At 44.3% G+C, this 20,484-nt stretch overlaps 1 protein-coding gene across 9 annotated transcripts in view; it reads left to right on the top strand.

Moving 5' to 3' along the window:
• SCAF8 (SR-related CTD associated factor 8) overlaps window positions 1-20,484 on the top strand; it is a 197,746-nt gene that overhangs the window by 123,809 nt on the left and 53,453 nt on the right. The window contains exon 21 of one of the 9 annotated variants that reach the window (XM_033404415.2): window positions 11,635-12,657. The exons of the other annotated variants lie outside the window; for them this stretch is intronic. The gene's annotated coding sequence lies outside the window, so the exon portion shown is untranslated. Of the gene's footprint in view, window positions 1-11,634; window positions 12,658-20,484 lie in introns of those variants that run through there. 9 annotated transcript variants of the gene reach the window in all.

Here is a 20,484-nt window from a genome sequence, read left to right as displayed (position 1 = left end):
GAGTATTCTCACAGCCCGACAGACATCTTCAGTTCTAGACTGCCCACCTTGCTGTGGACATGAACAGGCTCAGAGCTCTTATGCCAGCTCAGTGTCTCTGAGGCACCCACCCACTCCACTCCCTGGTAGGGTGCTAGGTAAGGTACAGGATGCCCAGTTAAACTGAACTTCAGGTACACAAGAAATTTTAGTATGAGTATGTCCCACGCGGTATTTGGGACGTACTCATACTAAAAATTACTTCTTGGGTATTTTCATCTGCTAAGTTTGACAACCCTACCCCCTAGGTCCCTGATATATATTGATTTGCCATAAGTTAGGATGTTTACGTGTTCTTTACAGTTTTCCTAAAAGAAATCAGCTCTAAGTCAGCCTTGCCCCAGTGTATAGCACCACTGATGGAGCCATGGTTCATTCAGAACCTTCCTTTGAGTGAAATACGTATGAAGAGTGATGCTTATGTATGCAACCTACCCCCACCAACCTCTGCTCTTTTTCTCCCACTCAACAAAACATATTGAATGTGAGTGATAAGGACTGTTAGAGGGATAACCTTGAATCCTTTCTGACTGATTATTTAAAACAGGTCATTTGCAGATCTGAACTTCATTACTGTAACTAAACCTAAGAAATGACTTGAGACGCCTCTCTTAGCTGAGTGCAGATTTACTTTGAGGTTGAGGATGGGTGGGCTAGATTTAGTGTTAAAAAAGGAGGATTGTGGACTTTATTTTACTTCTTTGAAAGAGAAAAAAATACCTTGGACTCAAAGAGGACCTTTCTGAGGAGCTAGGGATGGCTCAGTAAAACCTCACCTAACTGCCAGGATGGGTGTCGTTGATAGTGAGTTGACAGTTTCATTTTTACATGTAACAAGACAAAATGGGAATCCATCTAACTCCACTGGCAGGACCATTGAAATAGATGAATGAAACGCTTTTTGACAACACAGAGGATCACATAAATGAGAAATGAGAATATCTTTTTCAGTTTCTAGTCACCACCAAATGTTTACTTGTTACTTAACTGTAAAAATTGCTTAGGCAGTTTAAGAAACATCATATCAGAGGCCTGAGGCGCAGTTGGAATAAACCAAAAATAAATAATATACCATAGTACCCACCGAGATAATTTTTAAATTATGACTTTGAAATGTAATTGAGTATTGGTAGAAAATTTTTTAAAGACAAACCCTAATACACTACCAAAAACTACCAAATTATAACTTGAGTTTCATTTCTTTTTCTTAAATAAGAAATAAGTGAATAGACATATTTATTTGGGTCTTTTGGTTGCAGTCAAGTATCTATCTATCTGTGGTTAGCACTTTTGAGATCCCTGAAGCATGGTTATTTTGAGTATAATGCAAACAAAAGATTGGCATGTGAATGCCCATCTTCCTGTTGCCTGGGACCTTCTAGTTTTCTGTTATTAAAACCACTAGTCATGGGCTGCCTTCTCCCCAGTGTCATGACTCTGTGCCCTGTTCCGATGTGTTAGTGTAAGTCCAGCTACTACTATGTAAACCTTGGACCACTTCTCTAGAGTGACACTCTATTAAGCATCCTGGGAGATGTTCCAAATAGTGAGCTATAGAAAGTTAAAAAAAAAAAAAATTATAGTTTGTCATAATTCCAGAGAGAAAGAAAGCCAGAAATTTTAACAAAATTTTTGGCGAATAGATCGCCTCAAGATGATTTGCTCACATGCGCTTCGCTGGCATCGCACACTCAGCTGTGGGTCATCGATGCAGAGAAGCACTTTGTCGGGCTGGGTTCAGCTTACAGGCAGAAGTTTCCTGGCATTTGACCTGCACCTAAAGCATCAATCACCGCACAGCTGGAGCCCCCTGTTGGGTTGAAATGCAGTCCTCTGTGGAGGCAACATCCCGGGGAAGAGGATGGACTTTGGTTTCAGGTGGGGGCTCTGCCTTGCAGTAGCAGCACAAGCTGAGGAGGTGACAGCCTCAGCTGCCCGTTAGGGTCGCGACAGCTGCTTGAAGGAGGGGAGAAGGACCAAGGTCCAGGCCCGCCTCACACCTGGCACCTAGCACAGGTGACACAGACCCTCATTTCCCCTTCTCCCCGCTGCAATGAGACGGGTTGACAAGCCCGTTTGGGCTCCCTTGCCAGGGTTTACAAAGGTTCGCTGAGTTCAAGCAGTCATTGAAGGAAAAGGATAACTAGTTCAGCGCGAGGTTGTCCAAAGAGGCCGGAGTATTTTCCCAGAAATTGCCAGGGAGGACACAGGCTTTTGGATGTGTTTAGTGGCAGGTGGCTTGAAAAGTAAGTAGCAGTTTCTTTGGAAGATGTAAAGAGACAACTGAGTTGCAAACTCGTAAAATTGGCTGTCTCAAAATGGACATCATTTTCTTGTTGTGTAATACTTTCCTGTAAATAGTTGATAGTCGGGGCTCTGCTCAGGCTGTCCTGGGGCCTGTTAGAAGTTTGTTTTTAGTTCTCCTGTCTCCCAGCCAAGCCACTTATGCCAAGAACACCTAGCTCTGTCCTAACTTTCGATCAGATTTACCCTGCTTTGTACCCGTCATTGTAAACGGTGCTGGGTAAGGGCCGTTCTTTGGGGGCCTCAGGGAGTTCATTTACTTTAATAGTTTCCTTACCAATTGTATACAAATGATAAAAGTACCTACAACTTGGAAGTTTTCTGTGGCCTGTTTTTCAGTGTATATGTGATTGGGGGAAAGGAGGGAGAGACTTAAAGAAAAAGAGATTATTTAGGATCAGCTTGTATTTCTGATGTTTGTATAACGACTAACTAAATGGAAAAGGTTATTTCGTCTTGAATTATTATTTGTAAAGTGGATCGAGCTTTCCTTCAATACCCATTGTAATTGTAGGGAGGGATTCATTCCCAGGGAAACATTTCAATTTTCCGAAATGTGATGCTTGACTTCGACAAGGATCTGGCTCCTAAAAGGCCTAAAGAAATCTCGCAGGGCCTTAGAAGATGTCAGTCAAGACGATGGCCCCTGAGTTGACAGGAAGAGAGATCCCTCCTAGGGAGTCCTCAGGCGTTCTCGTGTGGATCGGGGCAGGTGGTATTTGGAGCGCCCCTAATTTGACCTGATTCATGGGTAGTGCCTAAAATCGTTTCAGAACAAAGCTTTCCAAACCAAAGTTGTAAACGTTAGGTCTGTGGCTTTTCAGACTCTGTCTGTGGGGCAGGGGCCTGCAGGGTCCCCTCAGGGATGGGGAAAAGCCGGCTTCTACTCGGCACTCCCATGTCTCACACGATGGACTCGCACAGCTTGAGAAACAGGAGGCGGGTTATGAGCTAATACTGGGGTTCCTTGGCATTTGTGGCTCTAACGTGTCTGCTTTTAGCTGTTCCAAGCCGACTCAGAGCGTGTAATAATCTGTAGTTTTACTAAGGCACAGATGTGAACAGCCTTGACTGCAGGACGCATGCGGGGCAGTGTGTCTCAAGTGGTGAGTGGACCCTGGGCACTGCGGTCATCTGTGTCTCCACTCGGCCTTTTTCTACTCATCGCTGCATACCTGCTTTAGGGGGAAATTACAGACTATAATGGGGTTTGTACTTTGGGGGCTTGCGGATAGCTGAGAGGTGCCCTCACAAATGTCTAAGGTCTGCTGTGTAAAGGCCTAGGACGCTGGACAGCTGGATGAATGGGGGTGCCGTGGGCCAGGGATTACGAGACGGGTCCTGGGAGGGTCTATGTCACACCCCCTCCTGAGCGCGTGTGGGGTGCAGATGCGGTGCACGTCAGCTCTCAAACACTGCACAGGAAGGGACTTTCTTATCCCACATCCTGGACTTCCGAGGAGCATGACTGTGGAAAGCCACCCATTACAAAAACTCACCTCCCTTTCTATTCAGTGCCTTCAGATCTGCCCAAGCCAAGACAGATGTTCCTGAGACTGTGTTGTGTTTGTAGAAGAATGTCTATTAGTGGTTCATTAACTAGGATCATGTTTGGAAATCTCTGTGAGCTTGTTAAAAGAAGACATTGTGCCTTCCTAAAAGCTGCTATTCTGTTTAAAAAAAAAAAATGCAATTCAAGTATAGTGTTTCTCCCTCATACCAGAGTTACTGCTTGAGGCGCTGAGGGGACCTCAAGCACAAGCTGATGTCGATGAGGTATGGAATAGCTGGCAGGAGTCTTAGCGTGTCCTCTCTGCTCTGTGGTTTTTAGTGTAAATATGACCCCAGTTGTTGCGTTTGCTGAGCCTGCCTCCCTGATGGATGTGGAGTCGCACTTCCTGTCTTAGTCATTTTAAGAGCTCATGAGAGAGAGACTAAAATGGAGACAGAGGGACATAACTCAGACAACTTCTCCAAACAGGCATGAAAGCATTTTCCAGCTATGCCCCGTCAAATGCCCTTGAGGAGTAATAGTCTGTCTTTTTTTTTTTTTCTTTCTTTCATTTCGTTCACCTACCTTCCTGGTGATTCTTTGAAACAGCCAATTCCCGATTTGAAATGCTTTTTCTGGGTAAGGAGATACAGTGTATGCATACCAAGTAAGCGTGGAGGCACTGCTGAGCCCGCTCAGAGGGGCAGCGTGTGCCGAAGGCCAGGTGTGGGCCCGGGTGTGTTCTTCCTGGCTGCCTGGCCCCTGCAGCCCCAGGGCCTTGCTCCGCCCAGGGCTTGCTGTCCCTCGGAGCTGGGCGTGGGTGTCCCTGTCCTGAGAATTCCCATGGTCATCTTTCCTGGGGGTCGTATGTTCTGGCATCTAAGAAAAGTGAGTGCCTCGTCATCTCCTTGACTAAGTCCCATCAATTCTCTGCCACTAATCCAGTTTGCAAATTGAAAAAAAAAAAAGAAAAGAAAAGCATCTGCTCAACTGGGTGGCCATCCAGTCTGTCCAATTGCGAAGACAGCTGAGGACACCAGATTGAATTTGCTTTAAGCAAACTGGGTATATGAAAATTGAAAATTGAAAAAGGGGATGATTGTTCACTTTTCAAAAGTTCCTTTACCGTACAAAAGAGAGGAACAGGAGGATTTCTTTAAACAGCAAGTTCTTCCAGTACTCTAAAAATAAGATGTAATTAAGGTCCTTTGTTTCTAGAGCATACTTTATGCATAAAGGTGGTGTGCCAGTAAAAAATACTGAAAGTCTTTTAAAATTAACTTTTTAAATTACTAAAAATTTTTATCTGATGGGTTCCGTTTTACTGGATACCTACATGTTAATAGTTTGTGCTCCAGATGGGGGGAGGGGAAGAACGCATCCTACTATGGACAGCTTGAACATAACAATTTTAAAACTGAGGGCAGTGCGTCATGTGACCTGCCACTCATTAATCTTCCAGTATCTGTTCTTGGAAACCCAAAGTCAAACCTTTTAACCTTTAAGCCAGAAGGAGAGCTGTCTCGAGCAAGCTCTCATGTAAAATTCATGAGCTCTTAGCCTCAGCCCCCAGCCTAAGGACCTCCTAGAGTCGAGGTGATTCCACTGCCCGCAGAATGAATGTCATAGGCTTTTATACAAGTTGTCTGGGAGGATTGAGGGTTTAGCTGGGTAGACTTTATTCTTCCAGGATGGCTGTGTGGGGTTACTCCTCTTCCGTTCATGCAGACCTTCATTCAGCGTTGAATGTCCGTTGAGAAGCCCCGTGCCAAGCGGCAAAGACAGGCCTTGGCCTCGCTCTCCTGGAGCGCAGGCTGGTCTTCCGGCCCTCACAGCCGCAGCCCGCTTTAAGGTCCCAGAACGGCCCCTTTGATAACCCGTTCTTTTCCTCTTTCTCTTTCTGCTACTTGTCACCTCTCCTACCCGCCTGCCCCAAAGTTCAGGGTGTCAGGGTGTCAGCGTCCAGACTTGTCAGGCCACATGTGAGTTGTTAACAGACACTGGTTTTGTTTTTCTTGTACCTCAACAAGGGCATAAGCTTTGACTTTAAAAAATATAAAGCACCGATTCCTTGTTGCTCGTGGCGATTCTCTAATCCGAATAGGAGTGGCCCAGAGAGAGACAGAGAGAGAAGTGTTGGCAGGTGGAACAAGAAGGGGGAGGCTCGTTGGGCTTTTGGGAGCAGAGTGGAGAAAGGAAGGGTCCTGACCCTGTAACGGCCAGGGTGGCGTGGAGCGTGTGGTCCATAGAGTCACTGACGCCTCCATGAGCGAGGCGAGGGGTTGTGGGCATATTTCATTCGCTTTTTCTATCCGTCATGGAGGCGCTCATATTCCAGGAAAGGAGGGAGAAGATGAGGATGAAAAGAAGGCCCTCCCGGGGGTGTGGACCAAGGGGGGCCTGGGGACGGGGCCTCAACTAATGCAGGAGGCCTTGCAAGGAGGCCGCCATCAAGTAGAGCGTTTTCAGTGGCTGACTGAGCACCGTCAGGTAGAGAAGGGAGCGTTCCACGCAGAGGGAATGGCAAACGTCAGCCTCGCTCCTAAAGCCTAAGTATCAGCCAGCATCTCTGCTCTCCCCTTGCGTCGCCAGGGCCCCTGAGAACACGGCTGGCAAAGGGGAGCCTCCAGACCTCCTGCCTCCTCTGTGATGGCCACTTCCCACGCAGCCCCTCCCATACTCTCCACGGGTAGCCTTGGTGGTGGGTAGTAATCTCCATTTTACAGTTGAGGAAACTCACAGTAGCTAAGGAACTTGGCCAGGGATTGCATATCCAGTAAAGAGCAACTTCAGAGCCGCAAGGCCACCGATGGGTCCGGTTCCAAAGGGCACACTTTTACCCAGAATGCCTTGCCCTAAATGAGCTCGCTGGAGGGCTCTGCCGGACCCTGAGACCCTGTGCCTCCCGCCCACCAGCGCCCATGAGGTTGGATCTCAGCACCTCTGGCGACAGCTCAGTCCATCATGGACCAGAAATCTCTTATATTTGGATCGTTCAAAAGTCTATATTATATTTGGATCATTCATGCCTAGCGGCATAGTTTTCCAGGATTTAGTATCTGAGAGATTTGAATTAAATGAATAAAGGACACTGTAGGGCATACGGTGCATGGTAGGACAAGAAATTTGAGCATTAGCTAGGTTCCCAGTCTTTGTGCACCCGTGGGCAAGCCTGAAACCTCTGAGCTTCAGATTTCTAATGTTTAAGAGGAGAATTTTGTGCCCTGCAATCCCCAAGGTCTGTTTTAGCGCTAATGTATATGACCCTGCTTTCTATTATGTTGGAATTACGTAGCTTCTTTGGGGAATCCAAAAAAGGGTATGCACCGTACACGTGTAGGCGTGACGCAGGAAACAAAACGTGATCTCCGTTTAATAGAGGAGCCCTGGGTGTCCCCCATCGTAGAAAGGAACTTCCGTAATAGGAAATCGTTCCCTTTCTTTTATTTTAATTACTCTTACACCTGATTCTTGGGAAGACCTGACTTCATACTGTTCTAATCTAATGGGACATGGCTGCACACATTTTAAGTAGGTTTTTGTAGAACAATAAAACATTTAGCAAATTATGTTAGAACGCGTCTGCACACGCTGCTACTTTTAGATCTGTGCCAGCCATACTACTCCCATATGGGCTGACCGAGTGGGTCAGCTGGACGAGGCAGATGGGGGTCTGGCATCCAGGAATAACTCTGGCACCTTCCCTTCAGCGTGGCAAGACAGGCTGGCTGAGGCTTGGATCTGAAAGTCTTTTGAAAGGACCTGGTGGTTAATCCAATAGCATCAGTGCCGGGACAGACCATACCCAGGGTAGGTTTCCTTTCCCGTGGCTTCGCAATCACACGCCTCCTCCTTTTGTGGAGGACAGGAGACAGGATGGTGAATTCCAGTCGGTCAGCATGGACGATCACTGGCTACTCTGGTGAGACTTTTACTGGGGCAAGAAATGAAGATCAATTATCAAGGGGTCAGAGCCTCTCTGTAGACTTTGTCTCTTTCTCAACTGTAATTTAGGAGTGATTCTTTAGGCTGTAGGTAATTTTCAGTCTGCTAATAGGTTATTTGGAAATCAGATCACATTTACTTAAGGAGGAAGAACGGGAAAGAGACCACAGAAGTCTCTACGCTGTGACTGACATTAACCTAATACCTGTTTCTCCCTGCTGTTGGTTCACCTGTGGTCATTCCTGCCTGTCCTTATTCCCTCCTCCTTCTGCGGCCCTGCGTTCATGGAAGCCTGGCCACTGGTTCTGGAGCCAGGTTTCCACGGGTAAGAAGGGTGTGGCTGCTTTGGAAGCAGCTGGACCTCCCCTGCGGTGCTGTCCCCTGCCGGCCCCTCGGCAGCCGTGGGGCCCACGGGGCCTGGTACGGGGTGACCATTCTTGTGTGTGTAGCCCAGGGATGTGCGAGGAAAGGCAGATAATTTGGGTGTGAGGCACACTTAACCAGAAAGCCAGTCTCAGCCACCTTCTAGCTGTGTCGTCTTTCCCAGGTTATTTAACCGCTTTGAACCTCATTTTCTCATGTGCAACGTGGAGTTAATGAATCTGTCTACTTGGCAGGGCTGTTTGCGTAGGTTAAGTGAGACGTGTATGTCAGTGACCTGGAACCAGTGCGACCCCCCCCAGTGAGTTACAGTTGGATGCGGGGCCCCCCCAAGTCAATTCGCCTTCATTGTGCCCATTTTATAAAAGAATAACTGCATTTCAGAATTAAGGAGAGTTGCAGCAAATACTTCATTCAGGTGTTACTTCTACCTCCGGGCACTGCTACCTCTCAGTTTACTTAAAAAAACTTTTTTCGTACCATGTTCTCGTTGACAAATGCCGTGTTTGGCCGCCTACTCTTCATGTACTATGAAATTATAGCCCATATTGTGGGCAGCCGTGCAGCGCGCTGATCACTGCTAACAGTGATCCCTGAAGAAGCGGGAATGCTCTTCACAAAACCTCTCTATTTAAGGAGTTTGGAGCAAGCCGTCCTGCCCACAGCGCCACTCGGTGGCAAGTCTCGGGGGGGGGGGGGGGGGGAGCGGCGGTGTCTGTCTTTGTGACCAGGCTGTAGACGCAGAAGCTCGTTTTGGATTCGCCATGTAAAGATGGGACTCCACAGCACGCGTAGACGCTTCTGCCCTGTGGCCCAGCGCGTACCGCAATGAGCTGCAGCTGGGGAACCGCAGCTGCCGCGGCTTTGAGTCCTGGCTCTGCTCTTTGCTGGGTGCCTTGTAACACGGGGCAAGGCGTTTCCCCCAACCCAGCTTCTTTGTGGAGGAGGTTAGGTCTAGTTTGCAGGGTGTTCTTTATAAGACATTCAATCTATGAGGGGTAAGAGTAAGAACAAAACAATGCAGAAGAGATGCATTATAGTAAGTAGTGAATTCATCGATATTCAGTGTTACCAGCCAGGGGTGGTACATAGCGGAGAAGGGGCTGGTCTTTCTCCTGCCCAGTGACTCGGTGACCCGCATACCCATGTAACGCCAGGTAGGTCCCCTAACCCTCAAACCTTAGCCGCCTCTCATGGCAGCAGGGTCCCCATTGTAAGTTCATGCTAGAGAGTTCATACGTGTGAAGGGGCTTTGAAAACTAAAGCGCTGTCCAAACGTGAGCTGTGTGACTGTCATCTCCAGCCCTCTGTACTGTTACTTGCACGAGAACTTGATGTTTTCGTCTTAACGTCCCCCTTCTCCAGTGGCGGAGCGGTTTACCGTACGTGCTCCTGTAGTGATTCCGTCAGGCACTTAGGATATACGCTATCACAGCCTAGAAAGCCACGGCCGTAAAAATACTTGCCAGAATTCCATAATAAATTTTACTTACTGTTTGTTTATTTCGAGTTCATTTGTCAAGACAGCAATCTTTATTTCTCTTACTTGGCAACGAAGAAACCCAGAAATTTAGTCTGTGTTGATAAACGTGCATGTGTTACTAGATCATTCTCATGGACCCCCACCACACGATTTGAGTAAACTTGTGTCTTTTCCCTGTTGTCCCCCGTTGTGGTCTCTGTGCCTTTTATCCCATGAATGCTGGTTTACTCTGGACAGCAACCCTACTGTGTTACAGCAAATCTTATCCAGATTTAAGAAAATGGCTCTGTCCCGTTAGCATTGTAGCTTATTTTCATTGTCGTTTTCTTTCTTGAGTAGCTTTTGTGTCAGCATTTGAAGGATAAACTCATTAGCAAAGCACTTAGAATCATCCAAGTAATAGATGATATCTTGGTGCCAGTTTCGTTTAGTGTGAATTATTCACACATTTCACAAAGTTGTGTCTCCCCTTATGCCAAAGCCACAGTAGAAAGATGAAAAAAAAATAAGCTTTTTTTTGCCACACATGACAGCCATGTTGCCTTAATATATTTGTATACATATATAATATAATAATGGCACAACATAGTATGATATGATATAAAGAATAAACGGTTGTTTCAGCATCATCAAAGTTTTACCAGCCTCCGAAACATAAAGATCAAATCAGAATCGCTAAAGTTTTTCAGTTGTTGAAGCTTATCATTTTGTGACTAATGGGAACTAATGGCCCGAAATTTCCAAATATTGAACCAAATTCCTGGTTGTACCTGTGACAGCCGTGAACTTTACAGTCCCAATTCTTGATCATTTTAACAAGGCATGGTGAGGTAGTTTGCATAGTGGTTAAACGCCTCAGTTTCAGGGTCACACTTCCTGTGTCTAGGTTCCGTCTCTGCTTACCAGTTTGTGTGTCTTTGTAAAGTTATTTGAAGTAATTACTTAAACTAGTCCAGCTAGTTGGATCTTGGGGCTGGGTACTGTGCTCTTACAGATTGCATCCATGCTGTTATACTTACTAATGGATCTTTCAACTTTTACATAATTATTTCTTAATTTAAGGAAACCAGTAGCTACCCCAAATAAAGAGACAATTCTTAGATCTTAAGACACCGAAAGATGTGGAAATGTGTATTTTCAGAATTTTACACCCATAGAGCTTAATCACATCATCATTTAAGAAGATTTTTATTGACTTCAGATGCTAATAGATATGTTGCAACTTCTCTGGTAGTTCAGCTGGTTCTCATCACCAATCTAAACTAGGATGGAAGGCACCCCAGGCGCAGGGATTTTGTAAGCCTAACCATTGCCACAGTCAGAAACGGTTCTACCTGGTTGCGTTCTCTAAGGAGCTACGAAGGCTACATGGACCCATTAAAAGTTAGTCGGTAGCTTTCTTTTTAGACCTCATCCACTGAAGTCCTCAGTGTATATGTGGAGGAACCAAGGCCCAGCAAGGTTAGGTGACGTGTGAGTTACTGGCAGAATCTCGCCTGGAGCCTAGGCATGCTGACCTCCAAGACAGGGGTCTCTCCTGACCCATTCCCCCACGAGGAGAGCGATGAACACTCCGGTTCTTCCTGTTCCACTGGAGGAAGACATGGCACTTTTTTTTTTTTTTTTTTTTTTTTTTTTTTTGCAGTACGCGGGCCTCTCACTGCTGTGGCCTCTCCCGTTGCGGAGCACAGACTCCGGACACGCAGGCCCAGCGGCCATGGCTCACGGGCCCAGCTGCTCCGCGGCATGTGGGATCTTCCCAGACTGGGGCACGAACCCGCGTCCCCTGCATCGGCAGGCGGACTCTCAACCGCTGCGCCACCAGGGAAGCCCAGACATGGCATTTTAGAGCACAGAAATTCATCAAACATTGAAACATTTGCTGTTGTATTCACACCGTCTCTTCTTTAGGAATTATCTTGGAAAAAAAAACTAGGAAAAGTTATTCCATTGACCAGTGATGACCAGTTATTGTTCCTTTTGTCAACAGGCAAGATGATGAATGAAGTTCTGGCAGCTTCCTGTGTCCCAGGCCTTGTAGACATAGATGAGACGTGCTTCAAAGTTCCAATGTGCATCACATCGGATCTTGTTTAAGGAAGCGTTAAAAGGAACCCGCCGTTACCTATTGAAGGCTCTGTGCTCTCAGACATTGTTTCTGATTGAATCCAGAGGTTGCAAGCATGCCTCCCTGTATTACCTGTTGGAGCAGGTTTAATTTTATAAATTTTAAACACAAACTCTATGAGTTTCTAGTCCATAATTGTTCTTTTTGAGGATCTACTCAGACGAACAGTATTGCATCTGTAAGAGATACACACTTCCACAAGACCAGAATTTTTTTTGGAATATAAATGGCAACAAACTCCAGCTGTAGCATCATCCTGTACCAGTGATGAAAAGGACAGATTGCAAGGAAACCGTTCGGGGGGAAATGTCATGTTGTGTTGGAACTACAGATTACTAGAACCATAGCTTTAGCAAATCGAGGCTTTTTTCCTTGAACGTGACATGCATAAACTGTAGTTCTTGACTGGTGGCTTCAATCCATCATTATTAGTCATCTCCCTGGACAATCTCAAATGTTGAAAGCCTTCACCTTTCATTAAAAAAAAAAGAAATGCAGCTTTGAGAAAATCCAGGTTCAGTGTAGTCTTCCAAGTATCTGACTTCAGCCTTCGTGTCCTGGTCGTACAAACAGCGGGTACCTGGTGGCAGATGAGAAGCCTAGTGGGAGAGGAAGGAAGGGACAATAAGTGGGCATATCACATTGTATCGTCAACATACTTTATAAGTACGTTTCTTATTCCTTCTTATTCAGGCAGAGATTAGAAGAGTTTGTTGCAAGTATCCAGACCAGGATTTGTGTTTCAGAAATTATCAGTGTTCACAATACCTGCAGGGAAAAGAAACCAAACTCAAATATGAGCACTCTTTACACTTAAAAGAATATTTTTATCATTCTTTTATTTGTTTTGGCTCTGTCACTAATTAAAGTGCTTGGAATGCTGTAGTCTGTGGTCTCTTGACATTTAATCAATGAGAACCTAACACTGTCACAGTATGCTGCCACTTGGGACATTCATAATAAAAATTGAAACGAATTTTGGTTGATAGTCATTTATTTTGCTTTGTAGCTTAGCGCATCTTTTGTGCTTCACCTTTGCCTATCAGCCAAGCGATTTGTATGGCCATATGTCTAGACATAGAGATATATACATAGTTAAGGCCTTTCACAGTCTCTCATCGAATCACTGTCGTTTTCTAGATTTTAACAGCTACGCTTTATTTGTTGAATGCATTTCGATTATGCATTCTACAACACGGATTAAAAATGGTTCTTGAGGATTCTGCCTTGGCTTTCTTCAGTTTCTGATCATACCGTATTTTCTATTAGATTCATTATAATATCATTATAATATATTTTGATATTTTCTATTAAATAAGTAGAAAATTGAAGAAGGCTATGGGCAATCTGGTTCCAGCTCTGGGCCTTTCAATCACATCTTTCTTGTTTGATTCCGCCCCGTGTGTTGTGTGTTGGAGTATATTTTTATGTATTCCACAGTATTGTCCTAAGAAATTAAAAAACTCCAAAGAAACCCAACACGTGAGCCTGTGTAGAAAACGTAGACCTTGCTTGACACTTTTACTGCATTTGATATGGAAATAAGAAAAGAGCCCTTTCCCTCTATTCTTTTGTAACTAAACCTGCAATTGGCAGATACACCACTCATCCAGCTCCCAGCTCCCACCCCACTGGCATCCCCCAAAAAAGGAACAGCATGGATTTGGGGATCAACATAGACATCCTAGTACATCTGTGAGCAGATGACTTTGGAACTCTTCAATTAGGGAAAAGAAAACCTAATAGGAGGTTCTGGGTTCTTTTCAGTGGGCGGGTGGCAGGAGAAAGAATAGAATAGTGAACAAACTTAACAATAGGATCACCCCTTTAGACTGAGCTGTGTACAGTGTTAGCACTTAGCCGGAGGTGCATTTCTGTGATCAGGTGTACATCCAGGGCCCATCTGTTAGAAGAGTAGTCTTTTTAAAGTCCCAAGGCACCATAATAAGGGCAGAGGTTGATGCTTCTGTCTCCTGGACGAATTCCCTTTTCCGAAGCCTCTGCTCCCTTCTCTCTGCCTGAGCATCTGGACAAGCTCTCTTTGTGAATCAGCATGAATATTTAACAGTGCACACTCCATTCCTGCCTTCAGTCTGTGGCAAAGGAAAGCTTTCAAAAGTCACCATTCTCTAGGGACTTAAAACATTTTGAGCTGGTTTTAAAGACAGTATTAGGTGACTTTGACAAACTGAAGCTATTTGGTGTTTACACAATTAGAAAGAATCCTTGATGTGGGTTGTTTGGTTTTATACTTGAATTCTAATACTGAGATGTCATTTAAATGAGATGGGTGGTCTTAAGCAATGTCTTTGTGGTTGATAAATTCTTCAGAGAGGAAAAAGAAAACACCCTAAACATCTGTTTCAGAATGGTCCCCGCGTAGGAATTACACATAGATGATTACTTATATTCAAAGCAATTTGTGTTTGAAATGATTGAAGAACATAAGTAGTTAAAATGGTTGAGTTTGATTGTTTAGAAGAAAGTTTCTCTCCATTCATTTTAGTAATTTTCCTAAATTTGCTATTTCTGCGTCCATTTGTTAAAATTGGGGAATATTCCACACTTCCGTGGATGGCATCAAATCCCATCCTTTTTACGGCTGGGCTTTCATTCAGGGGACTGCTTCAAGATTACCAGGAAAGGAACCTGGCACAGTATTTAGACTGGGGCATATTTACTGTTTTATAGATACTTACTTCACCCTTTAGCATCTGTGAGAAATGTTATGTTTACTTCTCTTATTTCTTCTGAGTTATACATCTCTTTCAAAACATGTTTTTAAATATCATAGAAAAAGACTCTACCCATGGGCTATCAGGAAATGAGATGGAATTCCCTGGCAGTCCAATGGTTAGGACTCTGGGCTCTCACTGCTGAGGGCTCAGGTTCGATCCCTGGTGGGGGAACTAAGATCCCACAAGCTGTGCAGTGCAGCCAAAAAAAAAAAAAAAAAAAAGGAAATAAAATGAAGCTCATTTTCACATTCTTGTGTTATTGCAAAACTAAATTATTTTTTAATCCAAAAATATACAAACAAATCAAATACAGACAGTTTAGCAAAGAAAATTGTAAACTAGAAAAAAATATATATATATGTTATTATCTAAACTCTATATACAGGCCCAAGTACAATACTCAGTTATATTTTTCTAAAAAGATGTAACACTCATAATATTTTTTATAAGAATAAATTTTTATAGTAAAATATATGTAATAAGACAAGTGAACTCAAAAGAAATTGAATAAAAAATTATTTTACAATAAAGACTAAATTATAACATTATATTGTAAAAATTATTTTACAATAAAGACTAAATTATAACATGACTAAATTATAACATGACCATTAAAATTTTATTTTAATGATAAAATAAAAAACCTATTAAACGTATTTGATTAAAAGTAAGGAAACACTAGAGTAGTTCTCACTAAGAAGGCAAGGATTTTCACTGCCATAACATTCATAATATTAATACAAATTTTAATATCCACCAAGGGATCTGCAGCCTAGAAATAAATGTGGCTTTCAGCTGGCTGAGACTAACAGCTTGCATGGCTGGGAAAGAACCTAATACACCTTTTCTAATTTTGCCTGGATTATCATGGGTGAGAAGACTATTCTCGAGTAGAAGCAATGGCTATTCCAAAGATTTAAAAAAAAACTAGATGAAGACCAAGCCAAGTTCTCATTTTATATCATCTTAAAGGATCCCCCTGAAAGCGTTGCATTAGTATTTAAAAGCCCCCCGCACAACGTCCAGCAAACAAAGGGCCACAACAAACACACTCAGTGGGCACCTCCCTCCTTCTCACTGCATCATTCCTGTCCTTTCACCACTGACAGGAAAAAGAAAAAAGCTAAGGAGGAAAGAAAGTCAGTTTTGCCAGAAATGTCCATGTCATCAAGAGTTTTACTTTGCCTGTGTAGATGTAAGCACATGTACACACTTTGCGGGCCTGGAGGCCATGGCAGAGCGACCCGGATCCACCGAGGTCACAGAGAAGCAAAACTTCCCAAGACGAGGCCTGGCCGGGGACTCCCAGGAGACCCCGGGCAAGGGGAGGACATGCTGGGGTCCTGCCGCTAGAGCTGGTGGGGAGATGCCTCCCCAGAACGTGACCACCAGCACTAGAGATGGAGGCCCTCACCTGTGTGCCTAGGCCGGACCCCAGTGAGGCCCTGACTCCTTCACACTCTCTGACTCCAACCCCAAAGTTTGGCTTTTTACTAGAATGTTATACATTTGTCTCCAAATACCAATACTCCTTTGTGCGTCCAACGCATATGTATTTAGTGCTTACTAAATGCGCAGGACTGGTTTGAGATCAGAGGTAAAGCAATGAATGAAAACGATGCTTGTGCACATCACTCAGATCTGCATGTTAGAAAGGAAGAAGGTGTGCATTGTGTATTAAACAGTAGCTGAATGCAAAAGAGGCTCACGTGGGCAGGTATCAACCAAGTTTCCCTAAAAATGACTAGCTTTTTATTAGCTCAAGTTTCCGCTGTAGGAAAAAGAAAACAGTTCTTACAGTTTATCTTTTTGCTGTTTTCTAGCCAGTGATCAGTTTATTGTTTATTTGGTTTTAAGAATCTTGGCATTATATTTACTTACAACAGCGAACCATCCCTATAGTCAAAAGTATAATATTTCTAAGGACTTATCTAATTTCCGTGGCCTGGCAGCAAAGTTCCCTGGAGAGAGATTTTTGCAAATAGGTCCTCTGATTGGACATTCCTCGCAACAGATCCTAAACAGGACCCCCCTTTTTTGAAATCCCTAAACTTTAGCAAAGAAACAAGTACCACCGTCCATGAATATGGTCGTTAAATTTGACACAAGAAGTGACAGGTTTCAGCTGTAAGTGGATGGAGGGAAAAACTCAAACGACTCTCAGGCACGGTGACTTTGGCTTTACAAAATGACTTTGGAAAACCATAAATAGAACAGGAGAAGCTATTTCTACTATTAAACCATTCAAATTCAGAGTTTCTTAAGAGATCTCTCATTTCCAAAATATATGTGTATTTAATGGAAGAAGGACAGACTAAAATGAGAGGGTGGATGGAATACATGGAAAGTTATTCTTCGCCCTCATTTTTCCTGGAGTGAGTCTGATTTTCCTGGAGCCATCTCAGCAGTACACAAACAACAAGGCTGGTTTTCCCAGATCCTTGTCACAGTAAACAGAGGCATAGAAGTAGATTGACTCAATGTTTTCAGTCTAGTTATAGCATGCTTAGGAAGATACTACTATTAAATACAAAAGAGGAAAATAAAAACAATAGAAAACCAGTGAATTGTGGATTTCATTATCAGTAGCTCCTGTCTTTATCTGAGGTAGAAGGGTGCATCAGATCTAAGTACAAGAATTTACCTAACTGGATTATAAGATGTGTGATGTGTAGGTTTGCTTTGGAAATCCAAGGATATCCATTCAGTGACGAACACTACAGACCCATGCAGGCAATACATGTTACTTAAAACAAAGTATTAACTCTAATAAGTATAAGCATGACCACCATCAAATCATTTGCTAATTATCCTTTCTTGGACTTCAGCCAAGACATAAGCAGTAACGTTTCATTCAACTAAAATTCTATTTACAGTCAAACTAAAAGCAGTAATTCCTCAGGATGCTTAACTGGACCATCAAATTTTTCAAACAGGTTCTGCAAGATGGCATCAAAATAAACTCTTATTTCCTAGCATAGTAGGGGGTTGAGGCTTTTCCAATGAACTATTTTTAAGGAATTTGAATATATTTCTTATATGCACTAACACAAGTGCCCTACTGGCTGTAATCCTACTGTCTTTGCTGTTGCAAAAGGCCGTCAGAAGGCTCCTTACCACTCTGGAGGCCATGGCAGTGCCAGCCACAGAGCCCGCTGTACTAAAGGCTAGCTTCTATCATGAATAAACATGAACTAAAGAGTCACTGCCTCCCGAGAACGAAGCAAAAAGGAACCCCAATTAAAAGAAGAGATTTACGTAGTGCATTTTTATTCAGCCCTTAACCATGGAGTCACTAAAAACCAGCATCCTATTGCAATCCTTGGTGCTTGCATTAAGTAAGTTTCTTCTCTTATCAAATTTCTTCCATTGCCTTTAGAGAAGACAGATTCCCTTATTCTGGTGTCTCCTCAGCGACGCTCAGCTCAGTCTTCAGTTTGCTCCATTTTATTCTTTGCTTGAGTTGTACTTGGCTTGTTTGGCAAATACTTGCAGCTGAAGATGCTTCCAGGCGCTTACACGGTCGTTCCCAACCTTGTCTGCACATGAAAATCACCTGGGCAGCTTCAAAAAATACCTAATGCCTGCATCTTTCCCAAGAGATTGTGATTTCTAGGGTGTGCCCTGGGTGTTGGGAGTTTTAAGAGCTCTCCAGGGGATCCTACTATGCAGAAGGTTGGGAACTGCTGGGCTAGAGGGAAGAAGGGAAAGGTTTGGTGAGCCTGAGCCTGAATCCTAGCCCTGCCTCCTGTTTGTTGTGTGATTTGGGGTAAGTTACTTCACCTCGAGGAGCCCTGATTTCCTGTCTGTAGAGCGGAGATAATCATGCAGGCAATTTTCTCGACTGTGTAGTGAAATATCATGTACGTTACATGATCGGTGACAGCGCGGGTGATGTGTTTGGCACAGGAAGTGGTGGCTGCCGTGATTCATCCCGAGGGTAAAATAACGTTTAATCCGTTCCAAAGACAAGGAAATGCACTGTGGATGATTACGTGATGGGCTTAATGAAAGTGAAAATAGGTAGGGTGACAACCAGACTTGCTGCCGCGTGGGATGCCTTTTTTACCCCCTGACAATTGAATTGTTCGTCTGTTGCTAGCTTGTTGGAGAGAATGATACAATGTTTCAGAGATAAGGCTGTTGTGTGTATCTGTTTTCCCAGGGTGGGGAACAGGATCTGGTTGGCAGGTCAATCTGAAAAACTGGGAAGTGGATGCTTTCGAAAAGGCCAGTTTGACTCCATGGGTTTGGTGGGCACGTTGGCTGATCACAGCTGACCCCGGCCAGGGACATCCCTGGGGACAGATGTGACAGGAAGTAACGGGGTGGGGCTGTCATTGTCTCCCCACACCATGCCTGTCACCTCTTAGGTCCTGGTCACATTAGAATCTGACACCTGATTGTATTTTTTAATCTAAGACATCTCTCTTCCACTCCCCAATCTTTATTTCTTGTTTTGTGTTCATCTCAAATAAACAAAAATTAACTTCATTAAGAAAGAAAGGAAGAACTATAAACACAATGTCTATCGGGATGAGTGTGGTTCCTGCATGCAGACTCAGGGACCAGGGTGGGGTGGGGATAGACTTTCTATCTCATTTTGCCCCGTGTAGCTCTGGGGAGGTGGTCTTTTGTGGAGTGAAGAGGGGAGGTGAGCGGTGTACATTCCCTCCTGATAGAATCAGAGGAAGATCGAGTGTCAGAGCCCAAAGGAACCTGAACAATCACTTGAACCCCAGGGGTTCCTAACTGGGAACACTCTGAGAGTGTATGCAACATCTTAGGCAGATGGAAATGTTTCTTTGGTGGAGGCCATGGCCTTTTCAGCAGATTTGCAAAGAGCTTGGTAACCCTCCAGTACGAACCGATTTTACTAATAAGGGAACTGAAACAAAGGAACCTGTTCATAAGCACATAGGCAGTCACAGTGGGGCAGAACTCAGGTGGCCACGTTTTTCTCCCAGCTCCACTCCCCAGGTTTCACAGCACGTTTGAAGCATCATCGGTGGGTGGGGGGCGCTTAAGCCGCAGGTTCTGCTAATTCCCCATTTATCACAGCCTGAGTCAGCGCTAATGTGATACAGAATGAGGTTTCCACTTTTCCTCTAACCAGGGCCGTTTCATCCCAAAGGCACTAGGAAGAAGGCAGGGCTGTTGTAGCTGCCGAAAATCCTCCTTATTTTAACCTGCAGTGAAGATTCAGTCTGGCTCAGAGTTTTAGCAGGAATCGGGCCGTAAATTGGGGAAAGTAGGTGTCTTAGTCCGTCAGGCTGCTGTAACACTGACATTGACTGGGGAGCTTCTAAACAATAGGCACTTATTTCTCGCCGTCCGGGGGGCTGGGAAGCCCAAGATCAAGGCGCTGGCAGATTTGGTGTCTGGTGAGGGCCATCTCTCTGAGCCCTCATGTGGAGGAAGGCGGGGGCAGCTCCCTGGGGTCTCTCGTATAATCTCATTCATAAGGACTCCGCTCTCACAACCTAATCACCTCCCAAAGGCCTCCATCACACTGGGATTAGGTTTTTAATTTTCTGAATTTTGGGGGAACACAAACACATGGTAAATAGCAGTAGGCAAAGACCTCTAAGAAAAAGGATGCTTTGTATTTCCTTTTTCTTTCTTTAGCATAGTTTCGTTTTCACGAGGGCTCGCCCCCCAGGAGAGAGTGCAATCTGGTGGTTAGCAATTCAGGCTCTGGAGTCGATTTGGCCCGGATTGGAAAACCCCAGCTCCAACACGCGCTAAGTGTTTAACCTCATCTCCCTCTAAGCCTTCACTTCCCGTCTGTCACATGGAGACAACTGTGCCTACTTAACGGGACTGTTTCGAGGACAAATGGGAAAATGATTGAAAGTGGATTCTGGGTCTGACAGATCCCATCTGTTTACTCTGTTGAATGTATTCTGCATTGTGAAATTATATTGTCACTTTCATATTATTTTAAAAATGAATGTTTTAACTGCATTGGGAA

The sequence above is a fragment of the Orcinus orca genome, chromosome 12 (assembly GCF_937001465.1).
Source record: "Orcinus orca chromosome 12, mOrcOrc1.1, whole genome shotgun sequence".
In the NCBI taxonomy this organism is placed as follows: domain Eukaryota; kingdom Metazoa; phylum Chordata; class Mammalia; order Artiodactyla; family Delphinidae; genus Orcinus; species Orcinus orca.
The sequence above is the reverse complement of the archived record's forward strand: the minus strand, read 5'-3'. Positions and strand labels throughout refer to the sequence as shown.